The sequence below is a fragment of the Macaca nemestrina genome, chromosome 6 (assembly GCF_043159975.1).
Source record: "Macaca nemestrina isolate mMacNem1 chromosome 6, mMacNem.hap1, whole genome shotgun sequence".
NCBI lineage: Eukaryota > Metazoa > Chordata > Mammalia > Primates > Cercopithecidae > Macaca > Macaca nemestrina.
In genome coordinates this window covers 114,480,054-114,499,587 of record NC_092130.1, presented here as the reverse complement: position 1 = coordinate 114,499,587, position 19,534 = coordinate 114,480,054, and the positions used below count along the sequence as shown (strand labels likewise).

The window sequence follows — 19,534 nt, the reverse complement described above, 5'->3', positions numbered from 1 at the left end:
TTACTTATAGTACAAAAATCACAAGAAATGTCTAAATCTTCTACCATACATCCTAATGTATTTATAGATTTTTAGAGACCTTGTACAAATGTTTAAAATATCAACAGTAGTAACAATTACATGCAAACTTTTAAAGGTATTTAGAGACTGAAATTTGTATGAAAAAACTTAAATTCTGATAAATGTAGCTGAGGACATCTAATGGACAAAAACAAAAATTACAGGATTTAAAAAAAATTCCTCGAAGTGTTTCTTAAAGATGGACAGAAATAAAAAATGAGTATGGGCTGGGTGCAGTGGCTCATGCCTGTAATCCTAGCGCTTTGTGAGGCTGAGGTGAGAAGACTGCCTGAGACCAGGAGTTGGAAAGCATCCCCAGCAACATAGCGAGACCCCATCTCTACAAAAAAATAAAATACAAATAAGCTGGGCATGGTGGTGGGCTCCTACACAGGAGACTGAGGCAGGAAGATTGCTTGAGCCCAGGAGTTCAAGGATGCAGTGAGCCACGATCAATTCATTGCACTCCAGCCTGGGTGACAGAGTGAGATCCTGTCTTGAAAGAAAAGAGACTATGTTCAACTTAACACTTACGTGTATTTAAATAAAGCCAATTAAATATCAATACAAATAATTAACAAGTACTCTCACAAACTAAGACAAATGACATTTCTGATATTTTATAACTGTAAACCATCATTATCCTGGTGAGCATATTATTAAGATTAAATGAGTTTGTATATAAAAAGTGCTAATTACAACACCGAGTACATTGTAAGTCTAGTGAATATTAACTATTTGAATCTGTCTTAATCTGTTGGATGTTATTAGCATCTACACTAATTTAACCAGAATGAGTTCTAAATTCATTAATTAAAATAATGCTAGTTTAAATATCAAATTATAAAATTTTTGCCTATAAAATTGTCAGTTTTTTTAAAAGATAACAATACACAATGCTGGAAAGGCATAAACTGATACTTTCATTCATTGACAGTAGTACAAGTAATTATAAGCATTTTGGAAATTATTTTAGCAGTATAAAGTACCTGATTTGAAGATATACATGGCCCTTTGTCTTCTAGACATTACATATAGTACGACAATGACAAGCAGGCCAGGTGCAGTGGCTCACGCCTGTAATCCTAGCACTCTGGGAGGCCAAGGTGGGTGGATCACCTGAGGTCAGGAGTTCGAGACCAGCCTGGCCAATATGGCGAAACCCCACCTCTACCAAAAATATAAAAATTAGGCTGGGCGCAGTGGCTCACGCCTGTTATCCCAGCACTTTGGGAGGCCGAGGATCACGAGGTACGAGACTGAGACCATCCTGGCCAACATGGTGAAACCCCATCTCTACTAAAAATACAAAAATTAGCTGGGCGTGGTGGCACGTGCCTGCAATCCCAGCTACTCGGGAGACTGAGGTAGGAGAATCACTTCAACCTGGGAGGCGGAGGTTGCAGTGAGCCGAGATCACACCATTGCACTCCAGCCTGGGGGACAAGAGCGAGACTCCATCTCAAAACAAAAACAGAAACAAAAAAACTCAAAAATCAGCCAGGCCTAGTGGTGCATGCCTGTAATCCCAGAGGCTGAGGCAGGAGAGTTGCTTGAATCCAGGAGGCAGAGGTTGCAGTGAGCCAAGGTCACGCCCCTGCACTCCAGCCGGTTAAACCATTCCTGTATCCCTGGTATGAACCCCACTTGATCATGGTGGATTATATTTTTTATATGCTGTTGGATTTGGTTAGCAAGTATTTTGTTGAGAGTTTTTGCATCTATGTTTATCAGGGATGTTCGTCTGCAGTTGTCTTTGTTATGTTCTTTCCTGGTTTTGGTATTAGCATGATATTGGCTTCACAAGATGATTTAGGGAGGAATCCCTCTTTCCTATCTTTTGGAACAGTGTCAATAGGATTGATACCAATTCTTCTTTGAATATCTGATAGAATTCAGCTGTGAGTCTGTACCTAAACTTTTTTGGGTAGCTTTTAAATTACCATTTCAATCTTGTTGCTTGTCGCTGGTCTCTCTAGGGTTTCTATTTTTTCCTGATTTAATCTAGGAGGGTTACATATTTCCAGGAATTTATTCATCTCTTCTAAGTTTTCTAGTTTATGTGCATAAAGATGTTGATAGTAGCCTTCAATGATGTTTTGTATTTCTGTAGTAATGGTTGTAATATCTCCCATTTTGTTTCAAATCGACCTTACTGGATCTTCTCTCTTCTTTCGTTGGTTAATCTTGCTAATGGTTATCAATTTTATTTATCTTTTGAAAGAACTGGCTTTTTGTTGCATTTATCTTTTGTATTTTGTTGTTGCTGTTTCATTGTCATTTATTTCTGCTCTGATCTTGGTTGTTTCTTTTCTTCTGTTGGGTTTGGGTTTGGTTTGCTGTTTCTCTAGTTCCTTGAGGTATGCCCTCAGATTGTCTATTTGTGCTCTTTCAGACTTCTTGAGGTGTGCATTTAATGGTATGAACTTTCATCTTAGCACCACTTTTCCTGTATCCCAGAGGTTTTGATAGGTTGTGTCACTATTATCATTCAGTTCAAGGAATTTTTAAATTTCCATTTTGATTTCATTGTTGACCCAATGATCATTCAGGAGCAGGTTATTTAATTTCCATGTATTGCATGGTTTTGAGGGTTCCTTTTGGAGTTGATTTCCAATTTTATTCCACTGTGGTCTGAGGGAGTGCTATAATTTTGATTTTCTTAAATTTGTTGAGACTTGTTTTGGGGTCTATCATATGGTCTATCTCGGAGGATGTTCCAAGTGCTGATGAATAAATGTATATTCTGCAGTTGTTGAGTAGAATGTTCTGTAAATATCTGTTAAATCCATTTGTTCTAGGGTATAGTTTAAGTCCATTGTTTCTTTATTGACTTCCTGAGTCTTGATGACCTGTCTAGTGCTGTCTAGTGCTGTCAGCAGACTACTGAAGTCCCCCACTATTATTGTGTTGCTGTCTATCTCATTTCTTAGGTCTAGTAGTAATTGTTTTATAAATTTGAAAGCTCCAGTGTTAAGCTGCACATATATTTAGGACTGTGATATTTTCCTCTTGGACTAGTCTTTTTATCACTACGTGATGTCCCTCTTTGTCTTTTTTAACTGTTGATGCTTTAAAGTCTGTTTTGTCTGATATAAGGATAGCTACTCCTGCTCACTTTTGGTGTCCATTTGCATGAAATATCTTTTTCCACCCTTTAAGTTTATGTGAGTCTTTATTTATTAGGTGAGTCTCTTGAAGACAGCAGACACTTGGTTGGTGAATTCTTATCCATTCTGCCATTCTGTATCTTTTTTTTTTAGACTAATGATTACCATTGACTGTATTCCTAATGTTTCCCTATATGTGACATATATTGCCTTTCTTTTTATTTTTATTTCTATTACACTTTTAAGTTCTGGGATACATATGCAGAATTTGTTACATAGGTATACATATGCCATGGTGGTTTGCTGCACCTATCAACCCATCATCTAGATTGTAAGCCCTTAATGCATTAGGTATTTGTCATAATGCTCTCCCTCCCCTTGCCCTCCAGCCCCTGACAGGCCCCAGTGTGTGATGTTCCCCTCCCTGTGTCCATGTGTTCTCATTGTTCAACTCCCACTTGTAAGTGAGAACATGTGGTCTTTGGTTTTCTGTTCCTGTGTTAGTTTGCTGAGAATGATGGTTTCTGTATCTTTTAAGTGGAGAATTTAGGCCATTTACATTCAACATTAGTACTGAGAAGTGAGGTACTGTTTTATTCATTGTGCTAGTTGTTGCCTGAATACCTTTTTTTAATTGTATGGTTTTATAGTTTGGGGAAAAGAAAGAGAGATCAGCCTTTACTGTGTCTATATAGAAAGAAGTAGACATAAGAGACTCCATTTTGTTCTGTATTTGAGATGCTTTTAATCTGTAACCCTATCCCCAACCCTGTTTTTGCAAGAGACATGTGCTGTGGTGGCTCAAGGTTTAATGGATTTGGGGCTGTGCAGGGTGTGCTTTGTTAAACAAGTGCCTGAAGGCTTGTTAAAAGTCATCACCATTCTCTTAATCTCAAGTAGCCCCAGGGACACAAACACTGCGGAAGGTCACAGGGACCTCTGCCTAGGAAAGCTAGGTATTGTCCAAGGTTTCTCCCCATGTGATAGTCTGAAATATGGCCTCGTGGGAAGGGAAAGACCTGATTGTCCCCCAGCCTGACACGCGTGAAGGGTCTGTGACTGAGGAGGATTAAATATAAGAGGAAAGAAGGCCTCTTGGCAGTTGAGATAGAGAAAGGCATCTGTCTCCTGCCCCTCCCTGGGCAATGGAACATCTTGGTGTAAACCTGATTGTATGTTCTATTTACTGAGATGGGACAAAACAGCCTTAGGGCTGAAAGTGGGACATGCTAGAAGCAATGCTGCTCTATATGCACTAAAAAGGTTTATGGAGATGTTTACATATGCATATCAAGGCACAGAACTTTTCCTTAAACTTATTCATGTCACAGAGATCTTTATTCATATGTCTTACTGCTGACCTTCTCCTTACCATGATCCTATTATCCTGCCACTTCCCTTTTTCCGAGATGGTAAAAATAATGATCAATAAATACTGAGGGAACTCAGAGACCTGTGCAGGCGCGGGTCCTCTGTATGCTAAGCGCCGGTACCCTGGGCCCACTGTTTCTTTCTCTATACTTTGTGTCTCATTTCTTTTCTCAAGTCTTTCATTCCACCCAACGAGAAACGCCCACAGGTGTGGAGGGGCAGGCCACCCCTTCATTATAGGTCCTGTGAGATTTATGCTTTAAAGAGATTCTATTTTGGTGTATTTTAAAGATTTGTTTCAAGATTTAGAGCTCCTTTTAGCAGTTCTAGTAGTGCTGGCTTCATAGTGGCAAATTCTCTCAGTATTTGTTTGTCTGAAAAAGACTGTATCTTTCCTTCATTCATGAAGTTTAGTTTTGCTGAATACAAAATTCTTGCCTGATAATTGCTTTGTTTAAGGAGGCTAAAGATAGGACCCCAAACCCTTCTAGACTGTAGGATTTCTACTGAGAAATCCGCTGTTAATCTGATAGGTTTTCCTTTATAGGTTATCTGCTGCTTTTGCCTCACAGCTCTTAAACATCCTTTCCTTTGTCTTAACTTTAATAGCCTGAAGACTATATGCTTAGGTGATAATTTTTTTGTGTGATAAATTTCCAAGGTGTTCTTTCAGCTTCTTGTATTTGGATGTCTAGATGTTTAGCAAGGCCAGGGATATTTTCCTTGTTTATTCTCTCAAACATGTTTTCCAAAGTTTCAGATTTCTCTTTTTCCTCAGATAATTGGGAACACCAATTATTTTTAGGTTTGGTTGCTTAACATAATCTCAAACTTCTTGGAGGCTTTGCTCATTAAAAAAAAATTTTTTTTCTTTGTCTTTGTCGGATTGAGTCATTTTAAAGCCTTGTCTTTGAGCCCCAAAGTTCTTTATTCTACTTGTTTGGTTCTATTGCTGAGACTTTCCAGGCATTTTGCATTTCTCTAAGTGTGTCCTTTATTTCTAGAAGTTGTGAAAGTGTTTTATCCAAGCTATTTCACTGGAGATTTTTTCATTCATATCTTCTATCTTTTTTAAAAATTTCTTTAAGTTGGACTTAACCCTTCCCTGTTGTCTCCTTGATTAGCTTAATAATCAACCTTCTGAATTATTTTTCTGGCAATTCCAAGATTTATTCTTGGTTTGGAGCCAGTGTTGGTGGGCTTGTGTAATCTTTTGGGGATGTTAAAGAACCTTGTTTTGTCATATTACCAGAATTGTTTTTCTGGTTACTTCTCATTTGGGCAGACTATGTCAGAGGGAAGATCTGGGACTCAAGGGCTGTTCTTCAGATTCTTTTGTCCCACGAGTGCTCCCTTGATTTGGTGCTCTCCTCCTTCTGCTAAGGTTGGGGCTTCCTGAGAGCCAAACTGCAATGATTCTCTTTTGGATCTAGCCAACCAGCAGAGCTACCGTGCTCTGGTTGGTACAGTGCAGTTCCTGCAAAGAGTCCTGTGATGTGATCTGTCTTCAGGTCTCTCAGCCGTAGATACCAGCACCTGCAACCGTAGAGGCAGCAGGGGAGTGAAGTGGACTCTGATGGCCCTTGGTTGTATTTTTGTTAAATGTGCTGGTTTTGTGTTGGTTGGCCTCCAGCCAGGAGGTGGCACTTTCAAGACGGCATCAACTGCAGTAGTATAGAAAGGATACAAGCTTGCCCTAGGGTCAGGTGGTAGGCAGGACCATAGAGCTCCCAGGAGAATATGTCTTTTGTCTTCAGTTACGAGGGAGGTAGAGAAAAACTAGCAGGTGGGAGCAGGGTTAGGCATGTCTGAACTCAGATCTGCTTGGGTGGGGCTTGCTGCTGCTGCTGTGGTAGATGGGGGCATGGCTCCCAGGCTAATGGAGTTATGTTCCCAGGAGGATTATGGCTGCCTCTGCTGTGTCACACAGGTCACCAAGGAAGTTGGGGAAGGCCAGCAGCCAAAGGCCTCACCCAGCTCCCATGTAACCTGCAGCCTGAAGGGCTGGTCTCACTCCCACCGTGCCCCCACAACAGCTCTGAGTTTATTTCCAGCAGGGCTGAGAATTTGCCCCAGGCTTCAAGTCTCCCAGCTGAGAAAGCCAGAGGACTCACAGTTCCTTGGCTGTCCTGCAGTGCCTGCAGCGGCAATCCACCTCCTTCAAAGGGTCCGTGGATCCTCTCAGCTTTCCTGGAATTTTCCTGTGGTAGTTTTTGAAGCAAATGTTCACGATATGCATCTCCACACACTGCTCTGTCCATCCGAGTGGGAGCTGCCCAGTTAGTCCTGCCTCCTATCCACCATTTCCTCTCATTCTCCTCTTAAGTGTCTTAAGATGGCTACATATTCTTTTTGTTCAACGAGTTAATAAGTGTGTGTGTGTATTTTTTTTTCTTCTTTTTTTTTTAGGTTGTGAGTTTCTCTGGGTCCCCTAAGTTGTAGAAGTGGTTATTCTCCTTTTCCTGATTTCCAATTTGTCATTTCAATTTTCATTTTATCTTTGATTCTGGAGTTTTCTGAAATGTAATTCTGAATTTCCAAAACATGAGAGGTGGGGGTGATGTTACCATTAATTGATTTATTTCCAGTTTCTATAGCTTATGATCAAAGAAGGTGGCCTGTAAGATAGCTACCTTTTTGAATTTGTTAAAGTTAAAGTTTACTTAATGGCCAAGAACAATTTTGGCAAACGTACCACTGACCTACAAAAAGTATGTACATTTTCCATTTAAGGGATGTAAAGTCATGTATCTACTAAATCTAATTTGTTGTTTATTCATTTCCTCCATATATATGTATATATATATATGTCCTTCTTTAAATATTGTCCTTCCTTTATATAATGTCCTTCTTTAAAACGTCTGGTGCTTTTAACCTTAAATCTTACCTCATCTAGTATTTGTAGTGATGTCCACATTTTATTTATAGTTGCCTGATCTCTCCTTATTCTTTAACTTTTTAACTATTTAAGAATTTTGTATTTTAAAATATTTTAACTTAATCTATTTATGAGAAACAGCTTTTAGCTTTACTTTGTTTTAAAAACTAATCCGATAATATATGCTTCTTAATGGAAGAAATCAGCCTGTTCACCTTTGCTATGACATCTGATATACTTGGTATTATTCCTTCTTTATTTAATGTCATGGTTTCTTCTTTTACCTTTATTTTTGCTAGTTTAATGCAGTTGCTATTCATTTCCATCTTGTCAATTGAGAAGTGTCTAAAAAAATTTAGCAACCATATTATATATTTCCAGCTTGTTTATTATTATATATTTACATTTAATCATACACATACTGCAAGGTTCACAGGTTTCCTCTCCTCTTCATCTTTTATGTACCTTCAGATTTCATTCAAATACATTTGTTTTTTGATTAACATTCTTTCCTATTTTTTTCCTGAAGGAAAATGGGGTAAAATATTTCTATGAATCTTAGCACAAAGATATTTCTTCTGATAGACTGGTTTGTTTGGATTCCTGGGTTGTAATACTTCTTTTTTTATTTTTAGATAATTTTTAGTTGCTTTTTGAGAGAGTCCTGCTCTGTCACCCAGGCTGGAGTGCGGTGGCACAGTCTTGGTTCACTGCAACCTCCACCAAGTGATCCTCGTGCCTCAGCCACATGAGTAGCTGGGATTACAGGCACCTGCCACTGCACCCGCCAGCACGCCCAGCTAATTTTTGTATTTTTAGTATAGACAGGGTTTTGCCACGTTGCCCAGGCTGGTCTCGAACTCTTGAGTTCAAGTGGTCTGCCTGCCTTGGCCTCCCAAAGTGCTGGGATTACAGGCTTCGATACCCTTTTTTTGTGAGTAGTTATCATTCCAGTGTTTTCTAGTCCCTAGAACTACCGATGAAATGTTTTACCTTTGTGAATGGTAAATTCTTTACCATTGGAAGCTTTTAATAATTTCTTCTTCATTGCTAGATAAGTTATTGGGTATACGTACTTTTATGTCTTTTTTATCAATCTTGTCTGGACTTCAGGGAGCCCTGTTAGTCTGCGGATCCAGATCTTTTTGCAATTATTTTTCTTAATTACTGTTTGTTTGTTTTGCTCTTCTGGAATTATTATTGCCTGTTAGATCTTTTGAATCTACCCTCCTAATCTCTTATCATTTTCCTTACTAGACTTTTAATTCTTGTTTTATGAGTTGTGATACTGAATTTGATCATTTCATTCATTATTCAATACTTCAGTTCTGGGTCATACTACTGTAAAAACCAAACAAAATGCATAGACAGCTACTTGAGGACTCTGAAAAGTAAATAGTCACAGACAATCACATGACAGAAAGGGCTACGGCTAGACACAGTGGCCTGCAGAAGCCGGAACTCTGAGGGAGGGAAATTGTTTTCTCTGTTCATCACAGCCCCGATTCCAAGAGGGAAGGGGCAATCCCCATTGCTTATTGCCTCTCTCCTCACTTCTGAGGCCAGACTTGGGCTTAAACATGGTAGTGTATGGCAGAACAGGGTAAATGGCCCCTAAAGTTTCTGGCTAGATGGCCAAAACAGGGAGTCCCAGAAAATTGGGAAGTATCCAAGAGATCACAGAGAAGAAGGAGCTCAGGAAAGTGATCCCATAAAGTTGTTTATAAACTCCAGAACTCATCCCTGAGTGAGGCATGCATAGATCTAACCCTGAGTAGTATACAAAAGATTTTAAATATTGAGCTAACCACTCAGGTCACAGTCTGACCACTGAATGGCATACACCTAGGGAAGATATTAAGAGACTTTGAAAACTGAGCTAACATTAAAACTACAGTCCATACAAGTAGGTAGGTTCTTGTAGCCTGAACCTAATCTTGCTAATTAAATGTTACAACAAAAATATCAACATTCTTCATAAGATTAAAACAATACCCAGAGTATTCAAAATGTCCAGGATGCAATCCAAAATTTCCCTGCATATAAAGAACCATGAAAATTTCAACTTGCATGGGAAAAGACAAACAAAAGAAGCCAAAGCTGAGATGACGCAGGTGTTGAGATTATCTGATAAAGACTCAAGGCAACTATTGTAAAATGCTTGAACTTGAGCAACACTGGCATGGTGGTTCGAGTCTGTAATCCCAGCGACTCTTGTGAAGTTGAGGCAAGGGGATCACTTCAGCCTAGGAGTTCAAGACCAGCCTGGGAAAAACAGTGAGGCCCCATTTTTAAAAATAAAAAAAAAAAAAGCTTGAGCAAGTCATTGGGCACACACTTGAAACAGATGTTAAAATAGAAAGTCTCAGCAAAGAAATAGAAGACATAAATAAAAACCAAATGGAAATTTTAGTTTTCAATATAAAATTATTTTAACTTAATGTATTCACTAACAGATTGGAGATGGCAGAGGAAAGAATCTGTGAACTTAAAGACAGATCCATTAAAATTATACAGTCTAACAACATAGAGGAAAAAAGATTGGAGGGAAAAAGAACAGAGCCTTTGGGACCAGAGGAACAATTATAAAATCACTAACATTTATGTCACTGGAGGTCTAAAAGGAGAAGGAGTGTAGTGTTGAAAAAATATTGGAAAAAATGGCTGGAAAGTTCCCAAGTTTACGGAAAGATATAAGTCTACAAGTTCAAGAAGCAGAATGAACCCTAACTAGAATAAATCCAAAGAGATCTGCAACCAGACACATCATAAACTGCTGAAAACTAAAGACAAAGCCTTCAAAGCAACCAGAGAAAAATGATAAATTACCTATAGGAAAACAATGATTTGAATGGCTGCAGATTCCTTTTCAGAAACCATTAGACCTACTTTTTTTTTTTCCTCATTCAACTTAGAAGTTTATTTTGCCAAGGCTAAGGACATGCCTGTGACACACACAGCCTCAGGAAGTCCTGACGACATGTATCCAAGATGGTCAGGCTACAGCTCAGTTTTATACATTTTAGGAAGACGTAACACATCAATCAATACATGTAAGATGTACAATGGTTCAGTCAGGAAAGGCAGAACAACTCAAAAATTCAAAGTGGAGGCTTCCAGCTCATAGGTATGTTAGAGTAGGTGGTTAGGCAGATACAGACAGGGCACGAGAGCAACCCACACACACACCCCCACCACCTGTTGCCCCTAGGACTGCCAGGTGACCATGAGGTGATGGTCAGGTGGTTGTTAAACTGCCTCTCTAAAATGATAAGTGGTCACAGCCAGCACCAGGAAGATAGTCTCCTAATAGATAGAAAACACTCGGAGCTGGTGTTATCCACTTCTCAGTAAGATCTCAAACAGGCCCACTCAGAGGCAAAATGGCCTCTTACACGACCTTCCACTGGGAACGCTCGACAGGTAAGAGAAAAATTCCTCAAGTGAACACATGCACAACTTCAGCAAAAACCCCAGGACCATAACAATGTATAAAACCCCAAGTCAAGGGATGAACAGGGCACTTGGATTTTGCAAGTCACCTGCCTGGCCCTTCCAAGTGTACTGCTTCCTTTCACTCCTGCTCTAAAACTTTTAAACAAATTCTCACTCCTGTTCTAAAACTTGCCTCAGTCTCTCCCTCTGCCTTAAACCAACTACTGCCCCTCAGCAAAATTCTTTCCTCCAAAGAGGCAAGAATCAAGTTGTTGCAGACCCATATAGATTCACCACTGCTAACAGGTGGATTCAAAGATTTTCCAATTGGCAACTTGTCAAAAGAGTTTACCTAAAGACCAGAAACCCAGTCGGGCATGGTGGCTCATGCCTGTAATCCCAGCATCTTGGGAGGCTAAGGCAGGCGGATCACTTGAGACCAGGAGTTCAAGACCAGCCTGGCCAACATGGCAAAATACTGTCTCTACTGAAAATACAAAAAGCTGGAGTGAGGCCGGATCATGGTGGATCACACTTGTAATCCCAGTACTCTGGAAGGCCGAGGCAGGTGGAACACTTGAGGTCATAAGTTCAAGACCAGCCTGGCCAACATGGTGAAATCCCATCTCTACTAAAAATACAAAAAATTAGCCAGGCATAGTGGTGCATGCCTGTAATCCCAGCTACTCAGGCAGCTAAGGCACAAGAATCGTGTGAAGCCCAGAGGCAGAGGCCGCAGTAAGCCGATATCGCACCACTCAATCCAGCCTGGGTGCTCAAAAAATAAAAAATAAAAAATAAACACCTAAAATTCCATATAAGGGAGTGTCTGGGTTAAGATAAGGAGTTGTAGAGACCATGGTTCTTATTAGGCAGATGAAGCCTCCAGGTAGCAGGCTTCAGAAAGAATAGATTGTAAATGTTTCTTATGAGACTTAAAATGATGAAAGACTCAGATAACTCTCCAGAATCAAAGAAAAGACCTAGAAAGGGAAAGGCATTCTCTACAGAATGTAGATTCTGCCCAAGAGACAGTTTTACAGGGCCATTTTAAAATATGTCAAAGGAATATATTTTGGGGTAAAATACTTCAATTTCTCCTGCGGCCTGCTATCTGTCACGTGATGCTTTACTTTAGTCAGGCTGGAATTCAGTGTCTTATTGCTACAAAAAGTTGTAAGATCTCTGTTTTAATGTTAATGCTGGCCAGTTGTGCCTGAATTCCAAAGGGAGAGTATAATGGGGAATGCCTGATCGCCCCCTCCCCATCATGTCCTGAACTGTGGAATGCTCTTGGCTGAGAGGATGGGTTCATTCAGACAATTTAAGAAGCTTGAAGTTTTATTTTTAGTTTACACTTCCATATTTCAGCTATTGTGAATAATGCTGGTATGAACATGGGTGTACAAATTATCTCTTTAAGACCCTGTTTTCAACCATTTTGGGGATACACCCAAAAGTGGCATCACTGCATCATATGGAAATTCTATTTTCAATATTTATAAGGAGCCACCATACTGCTTCCCACTGTAACTGTACCATTCTACCTTCCCACTAACAGTGCACAAGTGTTCCAATTTTTTCCATGTCCTCACCAAAACATATTATTGTTTGATGTGATAGTAGCCATTCTAATGGGTATAAGGTGGTATTTCATTACAGTTTTGATTTGGATTTTCCTAATGATCAGTGATGCTGAGCATCTTTTGGTCTACCTGTTGCCATTTGCATATTTTCTTTGGAGAAATGTTTTTCCAAGTCACCCATTTTCAAATCAAGCTGTTTGTTTTGTTGTTGAGTTGTAGGAATTCTCCATATATGCTTTATATAACCCTTTTCAGATATATAATTTGCAAATACTTTCTCTATTCTGTGGTTGTCTTTTCACCCTATTGACAGTGTCTTTTGATTAACAAAGTTTAAAAATTTTCACATAGTCCTCTACGTTGTTGTTGTTTGTGTCTTTGATGTCATACCCAATAAATAACTGCCGAATAAATCACTGTCATAAAATTTTTTCCTTATTTTCTTCTAAGACTTTTATAGTTTTGGGTCTTACATTTATGTCTTTGATCCATTTTGAGTTAATTTTTGTATATGGTGTTAGTTAAGGGTTCAACCTCATTTTTTACATGTGGATATTCCATTTTCCCAGCAGCATTTGTTGAAAAGACTATCCTTTCTCCATTGAATAGTCCTGGCACTCTTGTTAAAAATCATTTGACCGGCTGGGTGCAGTGGCTCACACCTGTAATCCCAGCACTTTCGGAGGCCGAGGTGGGCAGATCACGAGGTTAAGAGATTGAGAACATCCTGGCCAACATGGTAAAACCCCGTCTTTACCACAAATACAAAAATTAGCCAGGCATGATGGTGGGCGCCTGTAATCCTAGCTACTGGGGAGGCTGAGGTAGAAGAATCGCTTGAACCCTGGAGGTAGAGGTTGCAGTGAGCTGAGATCGTGCCACTGCACACCAGCCTGTGACAGAGTGAGGCTCCATCTCAAAAAAAAAAAAAAGAAAAAAGAAAAAAAGAAAAAGGAAAAAAATCATTTGACCATATACATGAGGTTTTATTTCTGGGCTCTCTCTTCTATTTCATTGGTCTATATGTCTTCCTTATGCTAGTACAACACTGTTTTGATTACTGTAGTTTTGTAGTAAGTTTTAAAATCAGAAGAGGTGAGTCTTCAAGCTTTGTTCTTCTGTTTCAAGACTGTATTGTATTGACTATTTGAGCTCCCTTCAGATTCCACATGAATTTAAGGATATGCTTTTCTATTTCTGTAATCCCAGCACAGTGGGAGGCCAAGGTGGGAGGACTGCTTGAGGCCAGGAGTTCAAGACCAGTCAGAGTAACATGGTGCGACCCTGTCTCTGTAATCTCAGCTACTTGGGAGGCCTAGGAGGGAGGATCCCTTGAGTCCTTGAGATGGAGGCTACAATGGGCTATGATTGCGCCACTATATTCCAGCCTGGATAACAGAGTGAGACCCCATCTCTTTGGGGATAAATTTATTGGTCCACAAATCCGGTTGACATGTGAAAATGCATGTTCCTGTTATAGATTAAAAATGACTTAGGCTCAGTACAATACAGTTCTTCAAACACAAGTCTTGGTTAAGAAACAGAAATTGAAGAGGAATCCAGAAACAGAGACAAGCCAAGTTCTCCCTCAACCGAGCTGCTGGAAAAACACCATCTCTAGATTTTCTTTCAGGTTTGAGAATTTTTCTCCCATTCCACACTTTTATCTTGATACTGATATCACTGTAGCGCAGAAGGGCTCCCCAGCTTCTCTTCCTTGAATCCTCCTCCTCCTCTCCTCCTCTTTCTCTGTCTCCCTCAGTCAGCCAGGCGCTTGCAGAAGCGGCAGGGCCCGGCCCAACCTGAAAGAGAACAGAGCTGGAGGGGGTGGTGGCGGTGACCAGCGGCCACGTGACCACGCTCGTGCTGTAGCTGCAGCCACCTCCTGCCGCAGACCTACTCTTTAAAAAAATTGATAAACTATGCACTTCAGAGAGAAGAAAAAGATATAAGAAGGAAATTTCAGACATCAGGAATAAAGAGACAGCAACAGAAATGATAACTATCTGGTTAAATATAATAGGCTATTCTTTTCCTTAAAATATGATTGATGGTTGAAAAAATTTATGTCTGATGGAGTATATAATGTATGTAAATATAAAATATAAGACAACAATAAATATGGTGCAGGGGAAAGGTTGATAAGGTTTCTACATGCCAAATGAAGCAGTAAAACAATGAAATGACCCAAAATAGACAATGCAAAGTATGTATTTTATAATTCCTAGAGCAACCACTAAAAAATTATACAAAAAGATATAGTTGAAATCATAGTATATAAAATAGAATACTAAATAATGTTCAAATAGTCAAATGAAAGCAGGAAAGGGGAAACATAAACATGGAGCAGCTAGCTTTCTCATAGTGGTGGGACTGGAAAATGCTTTTGGAAAACTGTCAGTTTCTTAAAATGTAAAGGATATATCTAGTAGCTCCACTGTTAGGCATCAACTTAAGAGAAATAAAAGCATATGTTCATGCAATGACTCATACGTGAGTTTTCAGAGCAGCTGTAAATGTATTAGTCCTGAACCGGAAACAACTCAGATGTCCATCGACAAGTGACTAGATAAACTATGGTATATCTGCACAGCGGGATACTCCACAGCAATAAAAAGGAATTGATACAAGCAATAACATGGAGAAATTTCAAAATAATGTAATTATGCTGAGTGAAAGAAGCCAGACAAAAAAGATTCTATTTATATAAAATTCTAAATATGCAAACCATAGTGACCTAAAGCAGATTAGTGGTTTCTAGAGAAGGAAGAGGGTAAAGCAGACAAAGAAGGGAAAGAAAGATTATAAAGGACCGTGAAAAAATTTTTAGGGTTATGGATGTTCTCTTGATTATGGTAATGGTTTCAAAAGTAAATATATGTCAAAATTCATCAAATTGTATATTCTCATTTAATGTGCAGTATATCATATGTCAATTATACCTCAATAAAGTTGTAAAACTTTTTTAGAGGGTGTAAATTGTGAACACTGCATATCAGTGTTCATGCTTTTGCCCTTATGTGATGACAAGGAAGAACAGTAGACATCTCCTATGAATAAAATGGAACTATACAGTTGTTCAATTAAGCAAAAACATCACTTAATGATGGAAATATTTTTTTAAAAATTTTAGGCTGCATGGTAGCTCGCACATAAAATCCCTGCACTTTAGGAGGCAAAGGCAGGAGGATCACTTAGCCCAGGCATTTAAGACCAGAATGGGAAACACAGGGAGACCCCATTTCTACAAAAAATTTAAAAATTAGCTAGGTGTGTGGGCACGTGCCTGTGGTCCCAGCTACTTAGAAGGATGAGATGGGAGGATCATTTGAGCCTGGAAAGTCGAGCCTGCAGTGAGCTGTAATTGCACCACTGCATTCCAGCCAGGGTGACAGAACAAGACCCTGTCTCAAAAAAAAAAAAAAAATTATACTTTGTCTTAAACATATAAGCAATCCTCACCTGGCTCAGTCTGATATGAATTTCAGTTACCACAGTTTGTTAACTGTGAGAAATAGCATAAAAGTTTGCTACTAGCTTTTCAGTCCACAAATAATTACATAAATAACATTTCTGTAATTACATAAATGAATCAAAATTATTGACCAATTTGCAATTTTACTTCTTTCAAAGTCTGTGGGTGATTGGTCACTGTGCATCTGTTATTAAGTTCACACACAGGCTGCAAAGCACGTAGGTTTGTTATTAATATTTCTGTGCCCTTAAGATAAGCCCACGTGGAATTTTACTGATTAAAAGAGGAAATTGGCCAAAAGAATGAAAATGCATTAAAAGAGTGATAATACGGACCGCGGAGCAAGATGGCCGAATAGGAACAGCTCCAGTCTCCAACTCCCAGCGCGAGCGACACAAAAGACCGGTGATTTCTGCATTTTCAACTGAGGTACTGGGTTCATCTCACTAGGGAGTGCTGGACAATCGGTGCTGGTCAGCTGCTGCAGACCGACCAGCGAGAGGTGAAGCAGGGCGAGGCATCGTCTCACCTGGGAAGCACAAGGGGGAAGGGAATCCCTTTTCCTAGCCAGGGGAACTGAGACACACAACACCTGGAAAATTGGGTAACTCCCACCCCAATACTGTGCTTTAAGCAAACAGGCACACCAGGAGATTATATCCCACACCTGGCCGGGAGGGTCCCACGCCCACAGAGCCTCCCTCATTGCTAGCACAGCAGTCTGTGATCTACCGGCAAGGCAGCAGCGAGGCTGGGGGAGGGGCGCCCGCCATTGCTGAGGCTTAAGTAGGTAAACAAAGCCGCTGGGAAGCTCGAACTGGGTGGAGCCCACAGCAGCTCAAGGAAACCTGCCTGTCTCTGTAGACTCCACCTCTGGGGACAGGGCACAGTAAACAATAACAAACGCAGCAGAAACCTCTGCAGACGCAAACGACTCTGTCTGACAGCTTTGAAGAGAGCAGTGGATCTCCCAACACGAAGGTTGAGATCTGAGAAGGGACAGACTGCCTGCTCAAGTGGGTCCCTGACCCCTGAGTAGCCTAACTGGGAGACATCTCCCACTAGGGGCAGTCTGACACCCCACACCTCACAGGGTGGAGTACCCCCGTGAGAGGAAGCTTCCAAAGCAAGAATCAGACAGGTACACTCCCTGTTCAGCAATATTCTATCTTCTGCAGCCTCTGCTGCTGACACCCAGGCAAACAGGGTCTGGAGTGGACCTCAAGCAATCTCCAACAGACCTACAGCTGAGGGTCCTGACTGTTAGAAGGAAAACTATCAAACAGGAAGGACAATTACACCAAAACCCCATCAGTACGTCACCATCATCAAAGACCAGAGGCAGATAAAACCACAAAGATGGGGAAAAAGCAGGGCAGAAAAGCTGGAAATTCAAAAAATCAGAGCGCATCTCCCCCGGCAAAGGAGCGCAGCTCATCGCCAGCAACGGATCAAAGCTGGACGGAGAATGACTTTGACGAGATGAGAGAAGAAGGCTTCAGTCCATCAAACTTCTCAGAGCTAAAGGAGGAATTACGTACCCAGCGCAAAGAAACTAAAAATCTTGAAAAAAAAGTGGAAGAATTGATGGCTAGAATAATTAATGCAGAGAAGGTCATAAACAAAATGAAAGAGATGAAAACCATGACACGAGAAATACGTGACAAATGCACAAGCTTCAGTAACCGACTCGATCAACTGGAAGAAAGAGTATCAATGATTGAGGATCAAATGAATGAAATGAAGCAAGAAGAGAAACCAAAAGAAAAAAGAAGAAAAAGAAATTAACAAATCCTGCAAGAAGTATGGGATTATGTAAAAAGACCAAATCTATGTCTGATTGGGGTGCCTGAAAGTGAGGGGGAAAATGGAACCAAGTTGGAAAACACTCTTCAGGATATCATCCAGGAGAACTTCCCCAACCTAGTAGGGCAGGCCAACATTCAAATCCAGGAAATACAGAGAACGCCACAAAGATACTCCTCGAGAAGAGCAACTCCAAGACACATAATTGCCAGATTCACCAAAGTTGAAATGAAGGAAAAAATCTTAAGGGCAGCCAGAGAGAAAGGTCAGGTTACCCACAAAGGGAAGCCCATCAGACTAACAGCAGATCTCTCGGCAGAAACTCTACAAGCCAGAAGAGAGTGGGGGCCAATATTCAACATTCTTAAAGAAAAGAATTTTCAACCCAGAATTTCATATCCAGCCAAACTAAGTTTCATAAGTGAAGGAGAAATAAAATCCTTTACAGATAAGCAAATGCTTAGAGATTTTGTCACCACTAGGCCTGCCTTACAAGAGACCCTGAAGGAAGCACTAAACATGGAAAGGAACAACCGGTACCAGCCATTGCAAAAACATGCCAAAATGTAAAGACCATCGAGGCTAGGAAGAAACTGCATCAACTAACGAGCAAAATAACCAGTTAATATCATAATGGCAGGATCAAGTTCACATATAACAATATTAACCTTAAATGTAAATGGACTAAATGCTCCAATTAAAAGACACAGACTGGCAAACTGGATAAAGAGTCAAGACCCATCAGTCTGCTGTATTCAGGAGACCCATCTCACATGCAGAGACATACATAGGCTCAAAATAAAGGGATGGAGGAAGATTTACCAAGCAAATGGAGAACAAAAAAAAGCAGGGGTTGCAATACTAGTCTCTGATAAAACAGACTTTAAACCATCAAAGATCAAAAGAGACAAAGAAGGCCATTACATAATGGTAAAGGGATCAATTCAACAGGAAGAGCTAACTATCCTACATATATATGCACCCAATACAGGAGCACCCAGATTCATAAAGCAAGTCCTTAGAGACTTACAAAGAGACTTAGACTCCCATACAATAATAATGGGAGACTTCAACACTCCACTGTCAACATTAGACAGATCAACGAGACAAGAAAGTTAACAAGGATATCCAGGAATTGAACTCATCTCTGCAGCAAGCAGACCTAATAGACATCTATAGAACTCTCCACCCCAAATCAACAGAATATACATTCTTCTCAGCACCACATCGCACTTACTCCAATATTGACCACATAATTGGAAGTAAAGCACTCCTCAGCAAATGTACAAGAACAGAAATTATAACAAACTGTCTCTCAGACCACAGTGCAATCAAACTAGAACTCAGGACTAAGAAACTCAATCAAAACCGCTCAACTACATGGAAACTGAACAACCTGCTCCTGAATGACTATTGGGTACATAACGAAATGAAGGCAGAAATAAAGATGTTCTTTGAAACCAATGAGAACAAAGATACAACATACCAGAATCTCTGGGACACATTTAAAGCAGTGTGTAGAGGGAAATTTATAGCACTAAATGCCCATAAGAGAAAGCAGGAAAGATCTAAAATTGACACTCTAACATCGCAATTAAAAGAACTAGAGAAGCAAGAGCAAACACCTTCGAAAGCTAGCAGAAGGGAAGAAATAACTAAGATCAGAGCAGAACTGAAGGAGATAGAAACACAAAAAACCCTCCAAAAAATCAATGAATCCAGGAGTTGGTTTTTTGAAAAGATCAACAAAATTGAGAGACCGCTAGCAAGACTAATAAAGAAGAAAAGAGAGAAGAATCAAATTGACGCAATA

The 19,534-nt window shown here is 40.0% G+C and overlaps 1 protein-coding gene across 3 annotated transcripts in view; it reads right to left on the bottom strand.

The window, feature by feature from the left end:
- LOC105499439 (ERCC excision repair 8, CSA ubiquitin ligase complex subunit) overlaps nucleotides 1-19,534 on the bottom strand; it is an 86,293-nt gene that overhangs the window by 62,420 nt on the left and 4,339 nt on the right. The window lies entirely within an intron of this gene.